Raw genomic sequence first — 17,315 nt, 5'->3', positions numbered from 1 at the left:
AGAAGCCAGCTGGGGTGACTTCCCCAGAGCTGGCTCTGGGCTGCCCATCTACAAAAAGCTCCAGTCAAAGCACATCAGGGAGTCAAAACATGCTGGGCTATATCCTGTCTCCGAACCCCAGGAAAGCCCCAGTGCCTTTGCTCCGACACCCAGCCAAGTGGCTGCAAACGGAGTTTTTACTGGACCCAGGGATAAAAGAACTGAAGCCAGAATATATGGCACAGTCCTTCTAAAAACCATGCTGCAGAAGTGGAAGCATGAGTTCATCTGAATACCATTTAATACTTTAGAGTCCTAGTGTCTCAAGAGCCATCTGCTTAAAACTCCTCTCCAAATCAGGGTATCTAAGTGAAACATGAGGTCTTTTTCTTCCTCCCACACTCCCTCTGCCAAAATCAGACATGAAACAACTGATCTCAGACATTTCTGCTTTGTTACTCTCCCTGTCTGCATCTTCCATAATAGAGAAATTAAAAAAAAAAAAAATCCCAATTAATCAAGCTGAAGTCAATTTGACTTACAATGCATTTTTTATTATAAAATCACAGGTCAGTTGTGGGAATGTTTATTGTATAGACATTATTTCCATTACCTTTTCAAGGAAAAGTGATTCTACATAGCTAAAGTTACAGAATCGCATCTGAAATCTCAGCTTTGCTACCTCTGCACTCCTACACGCAGAGCGCAAGGTGATGATGGCTGGGGACCGCGGGGGTGAGAGGCAGGCACCGGCTGCATGGCTTAGCATACCCAAAGCCTGAGCAAACTTTGGACATTGCTGGTGGTGAAGCTTACCTTGCTGCATTTAATGCCACTAGGACTTCAGGTCTACGTAGCACCATGAAAAGGGAAAGCGCTAAACATAAGCTGGACCGGATCATCTCATCAGCAAAGATCAGAGGAATTTTCCAAGGTTCTTTAAGGAATTGACACCTAAATCCCCCCAGGGCATCCCCTGGAGTGGGAATAAACTTCAAAGGACATCATTCACACAGGCTGCTGCTGAGGGGACAATATTATTCCTGGCTCGCATCATTAGTTTTCTCCACTAAAGCACTGGAAGTTTCAGCCATGTCCCAGTTCCCACCCAGTGCTAGGAGCTGTATGTACTGACAACAAGTACGTGTTTCCAAGGTGGAGATGGGAAGATGATGACAGCTGTGGTACCCAAACTGCACTAAAAGAGCACAAGTTTCCACCAGCATGCACAAAGCACAGAAAGGGCCATGGGATGTCCTATAACACAGAACTACCCTCTTTTCACATAGGTATTACACAAAAGGAAGTAAATTGCTTCTTGGGGGCAAGGCAGGCAGTTACTTAAAGCTTTTGTTATATCCTAGTGCAATGGGTATAGTCTGCAAGTCATACTGACAGGATATGGGCTTAGATCAGAGATAAAGCGCATCCCACAGCATCATTCCCCTATTCGTGGACCGAACAGGGACCTGACAGGGCTCCCACCAGCTGCTTCGTACCATACATCTAGATTTTTCCATTCATGGTACAGTCTGATGGAAAGGCTGCTTCCAAAATGAAGGCCAGCCAAGATAGGCTAGAGAGTGTTTATTTTCAAGTGTTTGAGTACCCTAAACATTGCCTCCTTTTGAACAGCTGCCATTATTTACATCCAGGCAGAGAATTATACCAACATAAGCCACCGTTTACAGCAGGGAATAACTTCTCCTGTTAGAAACATGTCAAGACCCCAATCCTACAGACCTCCCCCAGCCAAAACTCCCCAAGAGCAGGGCAAGTCGGAAACCAGCTGTAAAACTCCAGCCCTGAACTGGTTCCTCAGAGCCACAGTCCAAAATCTGAGCAATTAACTTCCTTTTGCACTGAGCTCTTGAGGGGTTTTTTGCACTTATGGTGTTAGCTAACCCACATTTTTCTAGCAGGTATTAGTCAAGAATGACTTTTTATATACTGAGCCCTTTAAGGAGAAATTAAGAACTGGTTTGTATTAAAAAAATGCTTGGGGTGGGGTGGTAAGAAAAGAGGCGGCTGTTGTCACTGAAGTGAAGTAGGTGGGTGCTCTTATCATTAAAAAAAGAAAGATTAAGTTTTAAAGCCTTATTTGGTTTCTTGATCAGCTATTTGCTTAGTACATCATGGCTTAAGAATTTAATCAGTTTCCTTTCAGAAGTTTTTTTGTTGTTGTTTTTAAAGAACACTCTTCCTCTCAAAACAAGGTAAAAGACTAATTGGTAGGTGGATTGTTTTAATCTTTTTTTCCCCCCCTTTCATGTGCTAGAGTTCAGTGATTTAAAAAGCAGCCACATCCATTTCTAAACTACAGACTAGCTCCTGCTTACACAATACAAACTGGACCAGAGTCACACGCATTAACTTATCTTTTGCCTAGTTGCTAAAGAAAAGATTAATGACAGAAACACCCATCTTGCAAACACATGGGCAAATACTCATGCAAATGATTCCACAAATCTAGAGAGATATGGAGGTGCAGTATCTGTGTAAAGATAAAGGTGTTTGCATTCACATGGGGACAGCTGCAAGTGTGGCTTGTCAGAAACTCTGGAACTACCTGATATTCCATAATATAGAAAGAAAGAGGAAGATGTGATAATTATCAGGTAAAAGCTTGCATTTCCATATTCCCCAATTCTGTTACTGCCAGCTTGCTCCCACGATTCAGAGGGTATCAGTCCTCACTTTGAGAGCATCACATCACCTGAGAGCCCACGAAACAGCCACTGCTTTCGCTATTTCCTCCCCAGCTGTCATTAAAAGCTTCAAACGGGCACATCTCATCACCTGCCTAGGAAAACACACAGCTGACAGCTCTCACACAGCTCTGTACCACTGCAAACACTTCCTAAACACCCACTCAGCTGGGAAGCAAAGAGAAAAGTTATATTTATACCCAAGTGGCTGCCTGTACTTGCAAAGCCACCACCTTCCAGGAGAGAATGTGTGTATCAGAAAAAGAGGAGGCAAGAGAAATCAGAAGGAAGAATTTAGATAAATCTCACCCCCAAAACACCACATAAAACAGAGGCACTTTCTGAGGTTAACTCCGTAATCCATGAAGAAACTGCTTGCTAGAAAAGAGCGTTTTAGAAGTACATTATACACCCACAGGCTTTCCCCCAGCCCTGCTCTGACAAACCCTTCCCCAGCAGAGCAGTCACAAGGCAGAGAAAAGACCCAGCGCAAGCCCTGAAATCCAAAGATCTGCGAAGCGTGGGATGCCGAAACACTCCCTGCCCTGCTCAGCGAGATGATGCTCGAGAGGGAGAGACGGAGGCATGTGCTTACTGGCTGCCGGAGAGCCTGGGAGCTGCTGCCTGGAGGAGGGAAGGGATGGAAGGGATGGACTGAACTCTGCGGGCGGCCGCGCACAGCACCTCGGCAGCGGGACGGATGCGGGAGCACTTCGGTCCAGGGCTGTGCCTCCAGCCTTGTGGAGGGAGCACGGCTGGGCTGGGGTGTCCAGCTGGCGGGACAGCGGCTGCTTTGACACTTATAGCAGGGAGGCGTGTTGCAAAAAAAAAAAAAAAAAATAAATTAGTCCAGCCAATAGCACCGTTCCTGCCTGGGGAGCTGCTGGAGGACGGGGGGGGGAACAGCCTGCTCCTCCCAGGGCCTCTGCACGGTCCACGGGGGGAAAACCCAACCGGCCACGGCACTTCGCCAGCATAGCCGTTGCCCTGCTTCCCCACAACAGCAAAGCGCTGTTACTGGGACCCATGGGACTCACCAGGCTGGGCAAAGCCCTGCTACCCCCACAGTGCTAGGAGTTGCTCTCCCAGACCGTTTCACTCAAGGAAAATGCGGCACAAAAACTTTGCGGGCGGATTTGTCGCCAGCCTCCCATCCTGTCCAAGCTACCCTCTCTCAAACCTAAAGCTGTTGCTGGCAGCTCTGTTACAATATGTGTCACCTTCAGGTTCATAGACAGAGTTTCCAGGACAGAAAACAAACAGAAGGGATGCATTTCAAGTTAGCAGCCTGCAGGGAGGGAAGGAACCCAGCTGAAGAGAGCACAGCAAAAATGATGCCAGAAGAGGGGTATTTTCTTCAAAGCAGACATGAGAAAAAGTACTATCAGGTAGCAAGTCATTCCTATTTATAAAAAAATCTGCCCGTTTGTGCTGCACCACATCAGAAATATCTGACAACATTCACGTCTGTTTTCTTTTCCCCCTCCTTTCTCCATCCCTTACCCTGGGTTTTTTTTCCCCTGCTCTTATGTCTTCCAAGTTTGTCCTACTTTCTTCCATGCTTCTGCCACTGGATATGTGGTCCAGCAAGTAAGTTTGTTTTTTAACAGGAGGTGCTTGTGTTGGAGCTCTTGCACTACAAATAGGCTTTTGTGGTGCCTTGGAGAGCCACAGAGCTTCTGACTAACAGCAGGAGAGGCTGGGCATCCTGGTGGGTGTGCTGGAAACACCACTGGTATCCCTGGAAAGCAGATCATTATACTTGGGCAAAGAATTTCTGTTGTTTAGTAAAACAAAACAAACATTGTGTAAGACCTAACACACCGTCTTTACAAAAGCATTTGTATTTCTGTGTGTGTCTATTCTTTCAACAGGTAAGTCCAACAGATTCTTCCAACACCGCTTCATCCGTATTGACAACGTTCCTAGCAGGGACAAGAACACTGGGCTGCTCTGAGGTTCAAGGCTCAGACTGTCACCACTTGCCAAGAGCAACTTCAGGCATGCATAAAATACAGATGTGAAACACCAACATTATTTATCATTATGGACTGAAGTTTACATTTGATTTTCAAAGGAATCCAAATACCCATTTCTAGCTCGTTTTTCCAACAGCTCTCCCAACAAGCATAAAACTTAGTTACCATAAGCAAGAGCTTTTCTCTATAGCTGTCTGTAACCAACAATCAGGCCAGCAAGAACATTAGCAAAAGCCCCCTGCCCGCAAAGTATGATATTGCTTACGTGATTAGAGCTGCAGAGCTCTGGGACTCATGAGAAATTGCAGAGACTAAGGCCCCTCAAGGATGGGACATTCAGACAGAACATTTCCAATTAGATAAATCAAGCCAAGAGCTCCAGAAGAAGCATGAATTGTAGAGTGCTGGGATATAAAGACAAACTAGGTGTTGCACAGCTGTAGAAAAATGTCACTAGGGGCAAGTTACCCTGCAGCCGCCTCCTGCAGGGTTTTCTCCTTCAAAGAAGGGGATATTCCTGCTGCAGGCAGTAAGCAGAGGTAGAGGACCCAAGAGTAACAAGGGTCCAGGAGCACCTGTACCAGTGGAGCTTAGTTAACACCCCTCCACCAGAGACTGGTTAGTGTCCCTGTCACCACAGAAGTATTTGGGGACCAACCCTTATGCAGATGTATCTTGGAGGAGCACAACTGCATTACACATCTGGAGAAGCACAAGCATGCTAGTAAGTGAACAAGCCCGACAGCAGGTACCTGCAGCCCACCAGCAGTGTAACAAGCATTCCGTATCTGCAGGGAGCATCATCACACTGCTGCCAGGATCCTCTGCCTCTTATTTAAAATATTAGATGCCTTCCACATACAACACAAACTAGAGATTTCACTGGCAAATCCTAAACACCAGCTACCATCAAAAACAACTCTAAAGCAGTACATCTGTCGGTCTAACAAAGTAGCAGCTAAATAACAAATTGATCTATTTAACATGCCTCTCACTGATTACAGCAGAGCAAGTTGTTATTTGAGTAACTCGTTGCTGTGGTTGGGTTACAGTTGAAGGCCTGATCCTACACTTGCTGCATCCCCCAGATCCCCTTGGGCTTCCCTGGCCAGCCCCACAGGCACAACGTCACATCCAGAAAAAAGCAGCAGAATAAAGGTCTGCAAAGGCACGTGCCACAGAGCAACTACTCTACCCCACCTTCAATATTGCCGCCTCTGACAGCGAGTGAGTGTTTGCAGGATCAGACCTTAAATCTGCAGGCTTAAAATGACCCATATACCTGACAGAGAAGAATTTAAGCACTCTTAACCTCACACATATCGCAACAGCAGCTTTATTCTGTTTGGAAAAGAACAGAAGATGATTTAGAGAGCAACGACAGCACACAACTAGAGTCAAAGAAAAGGCACTCGGGCATTGCTGTATTACAGATACAACATAGCACTATAAAAATCTCCGCCAAAGCATTGGATTAAACAAGAATAAACTGCAAGAATGACACAACTCATTTCAAAGGACTGAGACAACTCTGAGTCAACCCCCTGCTATCACCATTGCTTGCTAAGGAATATAATCAGTTATCATACACATTGATTTTTTGGCAAACACAATAAATATTTTAAAAAAAAACCAAACACAACACAAAACTCCAATATATCCTTGACAAGTTATCCAAACAAAGTGAACTATGAGCAGAAGCATTCAAAACCGAGTCAGTTAAATTACTCACTCAAATCTAACTGCTAGGAAACTTTATTTGGAAATGGTGAAGCTCAGGAAGCCATGCGGGGAGGCTGCTTTACAGCCAAGCGCTCTGCAAGAAACCCCATAGGGCAGGATACTACCCCAAAGCAAAGGGCTCACCTCAGAGCATGGGCTCATCCACACCGGTGAAGAAAGAGACGTGCTTTGCATCATCCTTTGGGTCTCCATGCTGTTTTTATTAAATCATTTCGCAGCCACAGAGGGGAGGAAAGTCTTCAACGCAATGGGGCCCATGTTCAAAAGTTGATGCTCTGTGGAAGGAAGCCACATGAATTTTGGGGTGAATCCATGCAGAATGGCATTCACACGACCCTTGGGTGGGTTTGGCCATCCTGGTTTCCATGTGCCCCCACCCATGTCATCCCCAGTCCAGGGCTGGCAGTGGTGACAACCACTCGTGTGAGGAGATAGGGCTGCCCCACTCACCTGTCCTCTGTGGGACACCGTGGCCATACAGAGCCACAGCAGCTCTCCACTCCAACAGGGACGACCTCCCCCCCTACCCTCTTCTCCCAGTGCAGGACCAGTACCTCAGCCCTTCCTCCCTCAGCTGCCTCCACTCCCTCCTCAGCTCCAGGTGGGGGTAATTACCACTCCCCCTCATTAAACGCCTCCAGACAGACCGCCTTTCTCACAAGCAACATTGCCCCTTCATCCAAAGCAGCTGGGAAGGGCTCTTTTTTCCTTCCAATGTTGCAGCCTGAGGGATGCAGCCGTCTGGGGGACAAGATGCCTTCACAAACCCTTTTGCCTCCCCGTCCGCACCGGCTCCCTGGGGTCACTGCCATGTTATTTGCCTAATTGGCAGGCTTTGTCCCTGTAATCACAGCCACCTCCCTTCACCAGTGTCCAAGACGGGAATCCTTCCCGGCAGAGGCAGCTACACACAGCGGCTGCTCCTGTACCATCTGTTTGACTGTCCCTGACTCTGTGGGGAAGTCGGAGCCGTGCCCTGTTTCGGACTGGTTGTTTTCCCACTGGTCTATAAAGCACCCGTGGTCCACACAGGGCCTCCCAGCAGAAAGAGTCAAATTGGAAAGCTGATCCCTTGAGGTCCCAGTGATGGCTCCCTCCTCAAGCTGTCCTATCGCTTCTCCAAAGGCTGTTTTTAGCCCCAGATGCACAGAAGTCATAGCAGCCTGCAGTGAGTCAAGAGATCTGAGAAAAGGAGGGGGGAAGAGAAAAAGAGATAGGGAAAGAGACAGAGCAGTCTCCACCCTCCTGAAACATCCCACCATTTTGTTGCTGTGGGGGATAACTTGTGGTCAAATTGAACCCCCGCCCTGCAGGCAGCTGGGGCTCACCTGCAGCAGGCTAATTACCTCGCAGGCCATTAGCACAAAGTCTCCAGGCAGGCGAAGTAATGGAAAAGCTGAAACGTTTCAGAGTCATTCCTCTCAGGGAGTAAGTAAGGGTGCGGTTGTGGGAGGTTTTATAATGGTGTGGTTAAAAGATCAGTGATGCAAACCCTTTTTCCATGGAGTTTAAACACAGAACTCGCTGCTTTCCAAGTTGTTGCAAGTAAGAGCACTGCAACCTGTCGGACGCGTACTGCAGGAGCGCTGTGATCCTTATCTGCCAAGTCCACCTCTGCAAAAAGCCAGGCATCAGTCAGCTCTCTGTCTTTGCGTCCACTGTAATTCTTCCTATCAGTGTGGTTTGGAAGTCATATACGTGAGCGGGAGTGAGGGGTTAAATTGCTGCTGAGGGGCATCAATGGATCTGTCTTTGCCAGCGGCTCTGCAAACCAGCAAAAGATGAAGTAGGAAGTTCTCCTGAATTCAGTGGGTAAAACAGTAAGACACATAAAAAGGGATTGTGGTTGTATTGGGTGACATGCATAAAACTACTCAGCTTTCCACCATTTAGTGTCGAAATATGTCTGTAGCATAACCCTACAATACCATCAGCAAACCTGGATCAACAGATCAAAAGAGATTTTCAAAAACTGGACAATCACCTGCTGAAAGACCACTATCAAATACTATCCCGTGAGTAATTACAGTGACTGCATTATTCGAGGCATCACCGCTACTCAGATTTTCCTGAGTGACACCAGAACCTGCACATTGAGAGAGGATCTAGCTAGAGATTGTTCCCACCTTTAAAAAGCAGCTGCAGGGATGGTTCAGCTATCAGATTAAGAGGAGCAGCCGTGTCAGTCCTCTCGGCGTCCTTTGGCAGAGGCCAAAATGCTTCTCCCAGTACAAGTTGCTCCTTCTGTGCATGGAAAATTACAAAGGTGACTCCCATTTATAAAAGATGATGTACCAGGGCCCCGCAAAAATGGACCCATCTGTTGACTCTCCGGCCCCAGCGAGGCTACATTTTGAAAAGGCAACAGAAACAAAGGTTTCCAACGGTCTTTCCAGCAACAATATAAGTTTTCAAGGAATGTTGGCAGCAGTCACAGCCATTTATCTGCAGCCTGCAGGGGGCTATTCAAACACACCAGGTTTTCTGCCAAGGGTAGGGCTTGAGGTTTTCTGCTCCACGGTCATTTGAACCTCAGCATTTCCGTCCACATTCACGCGCTGGGTCCCGGTGTCGTTTCCTCTGCCTGCTGGATCGCAGGCAGGGATGTGGGAGCAGCAGGCAGCTTGCGGCCACAGGCATCGCTCCACCTGGGCACGCGCCCACGGGACGTGGTAGCCCTGCGAGCGTGCACACCTCTGCTTCTCCATCCCCACACACCAGCCTCGTCTGGCCTCGTGGTTTCTGTAAATCCTATCTAACCCTGAGCAGAGCCCACAAAATGAAGCATGGGGAGTAGTCTGGGCAAACAAGTAATTTTGCTCCTGCAGAACTACTGTTATGACAAAAACTTTTCAGCCACCATCTGCTGAAGTCAAGTAAGTTTCCATTGACTTCAACAACTGCTGGGTCACAATTTGCTTAAGTGTTTCCAGACTTTGGCCCTTCCAGCAAACACCTTGGCCAGCCATTCAGCAGTAACAGAAATCCATCAAATATTTGAGTATTTGCATAAGCAAAACAGATAAAATTTGAGACGAGGTGTGGTTCTTGGTCTTTATCTTTTGGTCAGCTTGGTCTTTATCAATTGTCAATTACTGGGTGGATACATATCCAGAGAGATTTAACAAAAAAGGATTCTAACAGCAATGAGGTAAAACGATAACAATATAAGGTTTTACTTTTAACAGAGCAAAGGGATTTTGATGGTATATGTTATGGACACCTAAAACATGTTTATCTTTATCTTACTATGCATAATTACCCTAACAGTGGTCTTTTTCCTTGGTGTCAGGCTCACCAGGTGTTTCATGCTCCAGATTTGAAAAGATAGCTTCCAGGCATCTAACTGAAATTAGGCTCCTTTATTCATTTTAGCTTTAGATTTTAATCTCAGAAAAATTCAAGGTACCCACAGGCTAACTTAAGTAAAATAAGTGTTTTAATAGCAGAGGAGGTTTTCGAAGCATGACAGATTTCATTTTGCTTGAGTCTGCAGCTAAAATCAAATCAATTAGAAAGCTGGGGACCGTGAAGAAACACATACAACTGGATTAGATGATTGCAGTGAACATGAGAAGTGATAGGCACAGCATGGGCTGGGGCTTCCAGCATTTGCCTACAGCTAAGGGGACCAAAATTAAATTCCTCATCCTGGTATGAACTTCTTGCTTGACTTTGACTGAGTCACGTTACATCAGTCCCTCAGGCACTACCTGCCTGACTCCAGGGCTGCTGGCTACGCTATGGACATACTCCAGAAAGCAGCAGCTGTGCTCAGTGCCTGCAGCCCCTCGCTTAGCTCGTTTGCAGCTGCCTTCGCCCTGTCTACATCGCCAGGCTGGAGGGGTTCACCTTGTCTCACCGTGCCTCGAGTTCCCACATCTACAAAAAGACATAATAGCGCTTTTTGCTTCCCACATGTTTCCTAGGGAGGCGTGTTATCAAAGACACGCGAGCCGCTTGGCTTCTGTTTAAAATGCAGGCTTTGCAACAACAGACAGGTAGAAAGAGGACAAGCTTTCAGACATGAAAGCACCCCGTGGAGAAGATTCAGTTTCAAAAAGCAGAGCTGGAGATGTAGCGTCACTGCAAGGGACTCACACAAACCTCCTCTGCTGCCACAGCCTCTTCCAGACCGCTCCGTTCAGACGTGGGACGGGATGCAAGAGTCACACCGCAGCCTTCCCCACTGCCCACTGCCAGTCCGTCCACATCTCTCTGAATGCAAAGCCTCAAGCTGGGGAGTCTTAATAGATGTTCTGCTGGCTCTTTGCATGGTAATTTTGTGATTCGCAATTACTGGCAGTGAAAGTCTTATTTAGTAAGACAGTTAATGGCAGCTGAAGCTCTGCAGAAGCTTAGGTTTGGTGTGCTCCAAGGTACCAACCTAAACTACCCACGTGATGCCCATGGCTACACCACGGGCAAAGTGGAGAAAGAAGCCGCTTGCCCAAGGACATGGATGTGATCTGTCCCAGGGACTGGAGCTCAACTCCAGCCCAGCTCACCAGATCCAAGTGCCTCTGGCTAAATCAGAGTCAAACCTTTTTCTTGTATATAAATGCAGTGGGAATCACACTTACTACTCAGGCCTACGCCGATGATAACACAGAGAAGCCAGGTCACACCTTTCCGTCTTTTCTGCTTGTTCCTTGTGTCCGACAGCACTGGCTATACAAGCACTTTTACTTTCTCTGTCACATCAATTTTCCCTTTGGTAAAAAAGATTGTATTAAAATTATAAGGCTATTTATGGAAGACTTAATTACAAATAAGGTTGGGGTTTTTTATCCCCTATGCCAAACAATTTTTTTTATTCCCTGTGTCAAATCAAGTGAACAGTATCCACTTAATCTATACGCTTCATGGTAGCTTCCTAGTTGGGCAAAAAGTAAATCCGTGTATGCTTTTCAAAGGCTTTGTTTCACAAACAATAACAAAAAAGGAATAGTCATGTGAAAATTACAAACCATTTGGCACTAAGGAAATTCTGAATGCAATTTCCTGAGCTGAGTGTGCTGTAGGAGCTGCGGTAAATAGCTGTCAGGCAGCTTTCTCTACCAAAAGATTTTAAACAAGATACCCGGCTGTGAAGGAGATTTGTCTGTGCTGGACTTTTGCTCTCCTTCCAGTTCAGATGGGATTTTCAACTGATTGAGTTCAGCTGGCATGAAGGGAGCATGGGTGTGTTTTCTTTGGTTTAAACCAAGTTTTCTGGGAATCATCTTTTATGCAAAAATGAGAGAGCTCGCTTCTTTGCCGAATTCTGCTGAAGAAAAGTGATTTAAAGACAGTTTGAAGGCAAAGGTGAAAGAGACCCAAGAGAAAGATCTCAGATATACGCATGGATATAAAGAAGCTGTCTTCCTGCCACTTCCAAACTGAAATAAATATCTTCGGTAAAAACAGATTGTGATTTTTTTTTTTCCCCCTCAGCAGCTCAAGCGAGGGTTGGGAACAGAAGAAGAAACTGAACCAACAGTGGGGAAAAATATTTGGCATTAGAGACTCTGGAACTGAGGAAGAACGTGAGAGTTACGCAGAGGCTGTTTAGATGTTGATGAAATCTGTCCCAGGAGAGCAACACACTACAGCGAGGGGTGACAGAGCCGTCCCCCAAGAGGAACAGGGCTCTGGGAGCTGTGCACTCACTTCCCACCCCACTCCCGTACACCTGAGCTGGTCAGTGAAAAATGCTGCTCAACCAACTTTTGGGAGCTCATCAGTGCCTCCCGTCCCCCTTCCCAGAGCTGCTGGCTGGGCTGCAGGTGCTGGGTGGGTGCAGTGGGTGCTGCTGTGACGTGGCACCACAGCCAGGACCAGCTCTCGCTGCCGAAACGAGTCAGCTCGTGCCCTGGGTGCTGCCAGGCTGGCCACTGGCTCCCTTCAGAGAGGTTTCTGTCCCTCAAGCAACCCTGAGAGTGTCCTTGGCAACTCAGAACCACAAACATCAGGCGGTAGGAGCCAAGAGGGACCGGCCAAACACGAAACCTGGTAACTGGGTTATAAATATTTACACGCTGTGCCTCGGCTTTACTCATTCTGCTGCATCAGAAGCGCGGCCAGCCACAGAAGTCCAGGTATTAACTGTCCTGCTTGTTGTGGTCCAGGACTTTCAGCCGGACCATAAACCCCACCGTCCTGGGTTAGATCCGCTCCCAGGGATGCCAACAGATGCTCTTCTTCCCAGCCTGAGGTGCCAACGCATCCTGCTCTGATTTTGGTGTATCCGCAGCATCAGATTTGCCCACCGGTCCCCAGATCAGCGGAGCCTTGCAGCCCAGCCAGCACTGTGGTGCTGCGAACACAACTGCTCCAATGCCATCTGGGCACAACGGCCTGACCCCCAGCTGGGCTCTCCTCCTTAGGGCAAAGAAATTCAGTCTTGCGAGCATTGCTGAGGCCTGATGCTGGCTATGGAATCTCAAATTAAATATCTGTAAAGCCAGGATGATCCATTTTTTCCAGGGAATTTTTTACTCAACCCCTACACCCTTGTCACGAGTGCCATCAGTCTATTATCAGCTCTGTCATCGGAGCACAGAGAGATTCCAGCTGAAGCAACAAGTTGCTGACCGGAGCTGAGTTTAGGCATGTAACTGTGCCAAATGGCACTGGCTTCTCTCTAGTGGGACAATAGCATTCAGCCCTTGAAGGCATCTGACCCAGAGCTAAGGCATTTTATCGACAGCAAATATCTCAGCAACAAAGCTCCAGCTGGTGAACCAGCCCATACAGAGCAGAAACAAAGTCAGGAGGGAAATTCATTTGCCTTTTGTAACAATTTGGGCATTCCCATGTGAGCAGTGCACACAGCTCTGAAGTCTCAGGGTGGAAAACATAACCCGGACATACCTTGTGCATTTGCAGTGTTGTATCACTTGACCTGCCTCATCAGAGGAATCCTTGATTTTGCACCTCGAAAAATGGACACCAGTGCAAATAGTGACCTCAGACCACTCAACCAGACAAAATTGAGCTAAATAGCTTTAGGATGTTTGTGTCTATTCCAAAGCTAAAAAATATGGCAGAGCATCTAGTGAAGAGAATAAGTTTGTATTAAATCTGGCCCTACTGTCACTGAGATCCAGAGGCATTTCCAATTCTCTCTTACAGATCTCAAAAGCTTCAGAGGCTGGGAGAATTCACACAATGGATCCAAAAGCACCAGTGACTAATATTAACTGCCTGGGAAAAGGGAAATCAAGCAATGCTGCTTGTTCCCCTTCTTCTTGTACCTCTGGGAGTTTTAGGAGCAAGCTGTATCACAGAAGAGCAGATTTAGCCTTCCATCATCAGACGGTGCAGTGGAGATACTTCAAGGTGCTGCAGAGAATGAGGATGCCGTGGGAATGTGGGAGACATACTGCCCTTAGCTGTCTTTAGGGTTATGCTCATGGAGATGCTAGGCAGAAAAGGTGCATTTTGGTACAGGCCAGTGCCTGGGATGGGCAAGGGAGATGCTGCAGATGTGACGCAGGTGTAGAACGTGCCTACTGTGGCCCCCCTGTGATTTTCTGTGATTAGCCCATCCTAAATCAGGCAAAGGGGCTGCAGCTAGCATGGGGGAGAGAAGGAGATCAGTGGATTGCAGGACATTTACAGCTACCAACATTGAAGGGGACAATAGCTCCTCTTGCTGCATTTGGAGAATGAACAGAGAGGGAGCTAGCCATGGGCTGTGGACACCAGGCCACAGAAACAGGGAGGGGAAGGAGGGGGAAGATGTCCCTGGCAAAAAGATCAGGCAGAATTAATGATACAGAACTCCCTTACAAACAAAAAAGGCTGAGGGGTAGCTGCCGGGTACCTGCAGCTCTTGTCTGTAGTTCAGCATTACTTATAGGAGGAGGAAGGGCAAGGGAAAATATTTCTGCTGTTGTCTCAGCCTAGGCACATTTACATTGCAAAATGGTTTGATGCTCGGCCGGTTGGTATTTTCCTATTCACTAAGTGTCCTTTGCACCGCGGTGCCTTCCCAGCTCAGCACAGCACCTATGTGGGTAGGCTAGAATAACTAACCTTGCTGCTGCAGGTAGAAAAGCTGACATGCTGCATAAAGCTGACAGCTTTAATTTATACACTTTTTATCTTTGTCCGCATTCCTGGGAGCTTATGTATACAGGAAAGGGAGCAATGTTCACACATATCCTTAAAAGCAGCTATGACCACACTATTCTGCGAAACACGCAGGGATAGGAGATTGCAACCTTATATGGACTCCTTGGGGCTGGAGCATCGCTGGCACCCCTCGGAGAAGGACAGCTGGTGGAATTTCCTATGAAGGGCCAATTAATAAAGACAAAATCCTTTTGTATATACGCATGTCTAAATATTGGACAAGAGATTCAAGGCTCTGCTACCCGAGAGTCCTGAACCTTACAGAGTCTCCCGCAGCCGTTAAGGGATCTTGTAGCCTCTGACCCAGGCTCTAAGTGCCCAGCACGGACTGTAAGGGCTGGAGTAAGGAAAAGCACCAAAATGGGCTGCGCGAGGGCCGTATGTCCCAAAGTAACATGCTCCAGAGCCCCTGGTTCCCAACCTCCATTCTGAGAGCAGACCTTTGCACACCTTTGGTACCATCCAGCAAAACCAAGTGGTGACAGGCTGGAATTCTGCTTTCCCCAGCTTTGGGCTCTCCAATCCCAGCCTCACCCCTGACATCTCACTTCTGCAGCTGCCAACCCACCAAGACTTTGCCTTGCTTATCAGGCTTGTCCAAGGGCCAGGAGCCTTCAGGGACATCAGAGCCACTGCATTGCTGTGCTGCTCTCCTTTTAGCTGTAGTAGAGAGGTCAGGGTACTGGGAACCAGGCTGTCCCCAGTGCTGCTCCTGCCAGCAAGGTGCAAAGCAGCTTCTGATGTTAACAGGGTTGCAGGCACCAGGTGAGTTGTAAATTCCTTTATATTACATGACACCCAGATCGCTCACTCCCAGCTCAGCAGAGAGCAGAGGAGATGGAAAGCAGCAGGCACACGTGGTGTTTGCGCTGGGCAGTGTTGCTACACTTACACTGGACACAGAGAGTACACAAACACTCCCATGGCCTCTGGGTTCTCTCATCAGGTTGGCAGATTTTGTTATCACTGTCAGCAAGGATACCATTTCTTCAGTTCCCCTCCACTTGCCTCACCTTCCAATTATTCTCCAATCACAGACACATGTGGCCAGAAGATTTTTCACAGCTTAGTGTTATAAGAATATATTTGGGCCCACTAGCACCTGAAAGGCACTTCCACCCACACCTCCTCTCTTATCTTGCCAAGCTATTTCCTCCAGAATACTCCCCACATGTGGTGACAGACACTGTTTGGGGACTGTGATGAGCAGGAGCCAAGCAGAGAGAAAAGTCCTCTTGCAACAGTGCAAACAGCCATTGTGACCACAAATTGGCTGCAGGTGATAGCAACTTCTAGTGCTAGGAATTGTTTAAAGCCCAGGCGATGTCCTACTTAGGAAAGCTAGGAAGCCTGGAGGGAGAAGTACCATGGAGGAAGGTGCCCTTGCAGGCTTGATGTTGGGGGACAGGGAGGGTTGAACCAGCTCTGATACTTGTCAGCAGCTCCAGCAATGGCTGCGCCTCATCTCTGAGGGGCTAAAATTAATCCTGCAACCAGCTTGTGACCACTAGCATTAAACTCCTGATTCTAAAAGCCTAATGGGGAAAAAAACCGTCAGCAGGCAGCTGCCTTAAAGAGGAAAGCAAGATGCAGAATAGGTGTACAGTCTCTGAGCAGAAGGTCATCTCAACCACCTCCAGGCTCCTGGGTGTTGATGCCTACCCACAGGTACCCTGCTGAGACAGCCAGACCCAGGCTGTGTTAGCAAATTCCTCCCTTTCTTCAGTGCAAAGGCAGCAACGAGGCCATCACTAAGCCAAGCACCTTCTTTGAGAAGGTGGTGGCTTCTGCAAAGGGGCTCAGGGTGTAAGAGCAGTCGGTGTTGCAATGGGGTCTCTTCTCCTTTCTGCAGATAAAGGCTCGGGCTGGATGGCAGATAAGATGTGGCGAACACAGCAGAGGATGGAGAGGGTTTCTGGAGCAGGGGTGGGCTGTGAAGCCTCTGCACTGCCTGGACCTGGCGGTGATGGACAATTACTGTCCTTTCCAATATTGCCATCTAGAGGACCCAGCAAGGACAAGAGATCCATGCAGGCCACGATGAGGTAAGGAAGAAGAATAAAAAGCTTGCTTTTTTAAAATTTTACCTCACATAAAGGCTTGCCCAGCGTGACATGGAGATGGAGAGCCAAGTGCATAAGGACTGTCCGTGCCTTGGGCATGAGAATATAGGATTGCTCTAAAAACAGCCCTGTGATTTTTTTTTTTTTTTTTTTTTGAGGTTGTAGATACCTGGCTCTGGCCCACCTCCCAGCACTTTACTGAGCACCACGTGAACATGGCCAGGGGGTATGATAGCTTGACTGAAAGCTATCCCTAATCAGCTCAAATTGAACTGAACTAACAAAATTGGGACTATTCAGCAAGTGGCAGCTCTACACACCTACCTGCAGTGCAAGTCTCCCTCCCCAGACTATGCAGGGATCTGCCTTGTCCCTTTTTCCAGTGCTTCTGAACAGCACCTCTCCAAAATTTTTTTTTGCATGGCTAAAACCATATGCCAGTTCATGGCACAGCGAGCCTGTCCCAGAGGATGCCTGCTTGTGACTGTGTGCATTGGGGAGGGTTACATGCATGCCAGCTTGTCCCGGCTACTTTTTGCGTACTGGAGATAGCGCTCACCAATGGTGAGCCCAGGGGCATGAACCATACCGTACTTCAACAAAACAATTCATTTGTAAGGGGTGTGCTGCACTTCTTTTGAGGGTTTGCGAGGGTAAAGAGCTGCCGAAAGGCATTTGTTCAATTGCTGAACTACACCCTTGTTTGTTTTAGTTATGTGCTT

At 47.6% G+C, this 17,315-nt stretch overlaps 1 protein-coding gene across 1 annotated transcript in view; it reads right to left on the bottom strand.

Annotated features, from left to right (window-relative positions):
* The window catches only part of FHL1 (four and a half LIM domains 1), a 33,794-nt gene extending 30,380 nt beyond the window's left edge, over positions 1-3,414 (bottom strand). Inside the window, exon 1 of the mRNA XM_069811453.1 lies at positions 3,283-3,414. The gene's annotated coding sequence lies outside the window, so the exon portion shown is untranslated. The remainder of the gene's footprint in view (positions 1-3,282) is intronic.
* Positions 3,415-17,315: the final 13,901 nt, after the last annotated feature.

Source organism: Haliaeetus albicilla, chromosome 23, assembly GCF_947461875.1.
Source record: "Haliaeetus albicilla chromosome 23, bHalAlb1.1, whole genome shotgun sequence".
Classification (NCBI taxonomy): domain Eukaryota; kingdom Metazoa; phylum Chordata; class Aves; order Accipitriformes; family Accipitridae; genus Haliaeetus; species Haliaeetus albicilla.
Note: the sequence above shows the minus strand (reverse complement) of the source record. Positions and strands in the feature narration are given on the sequence as shown.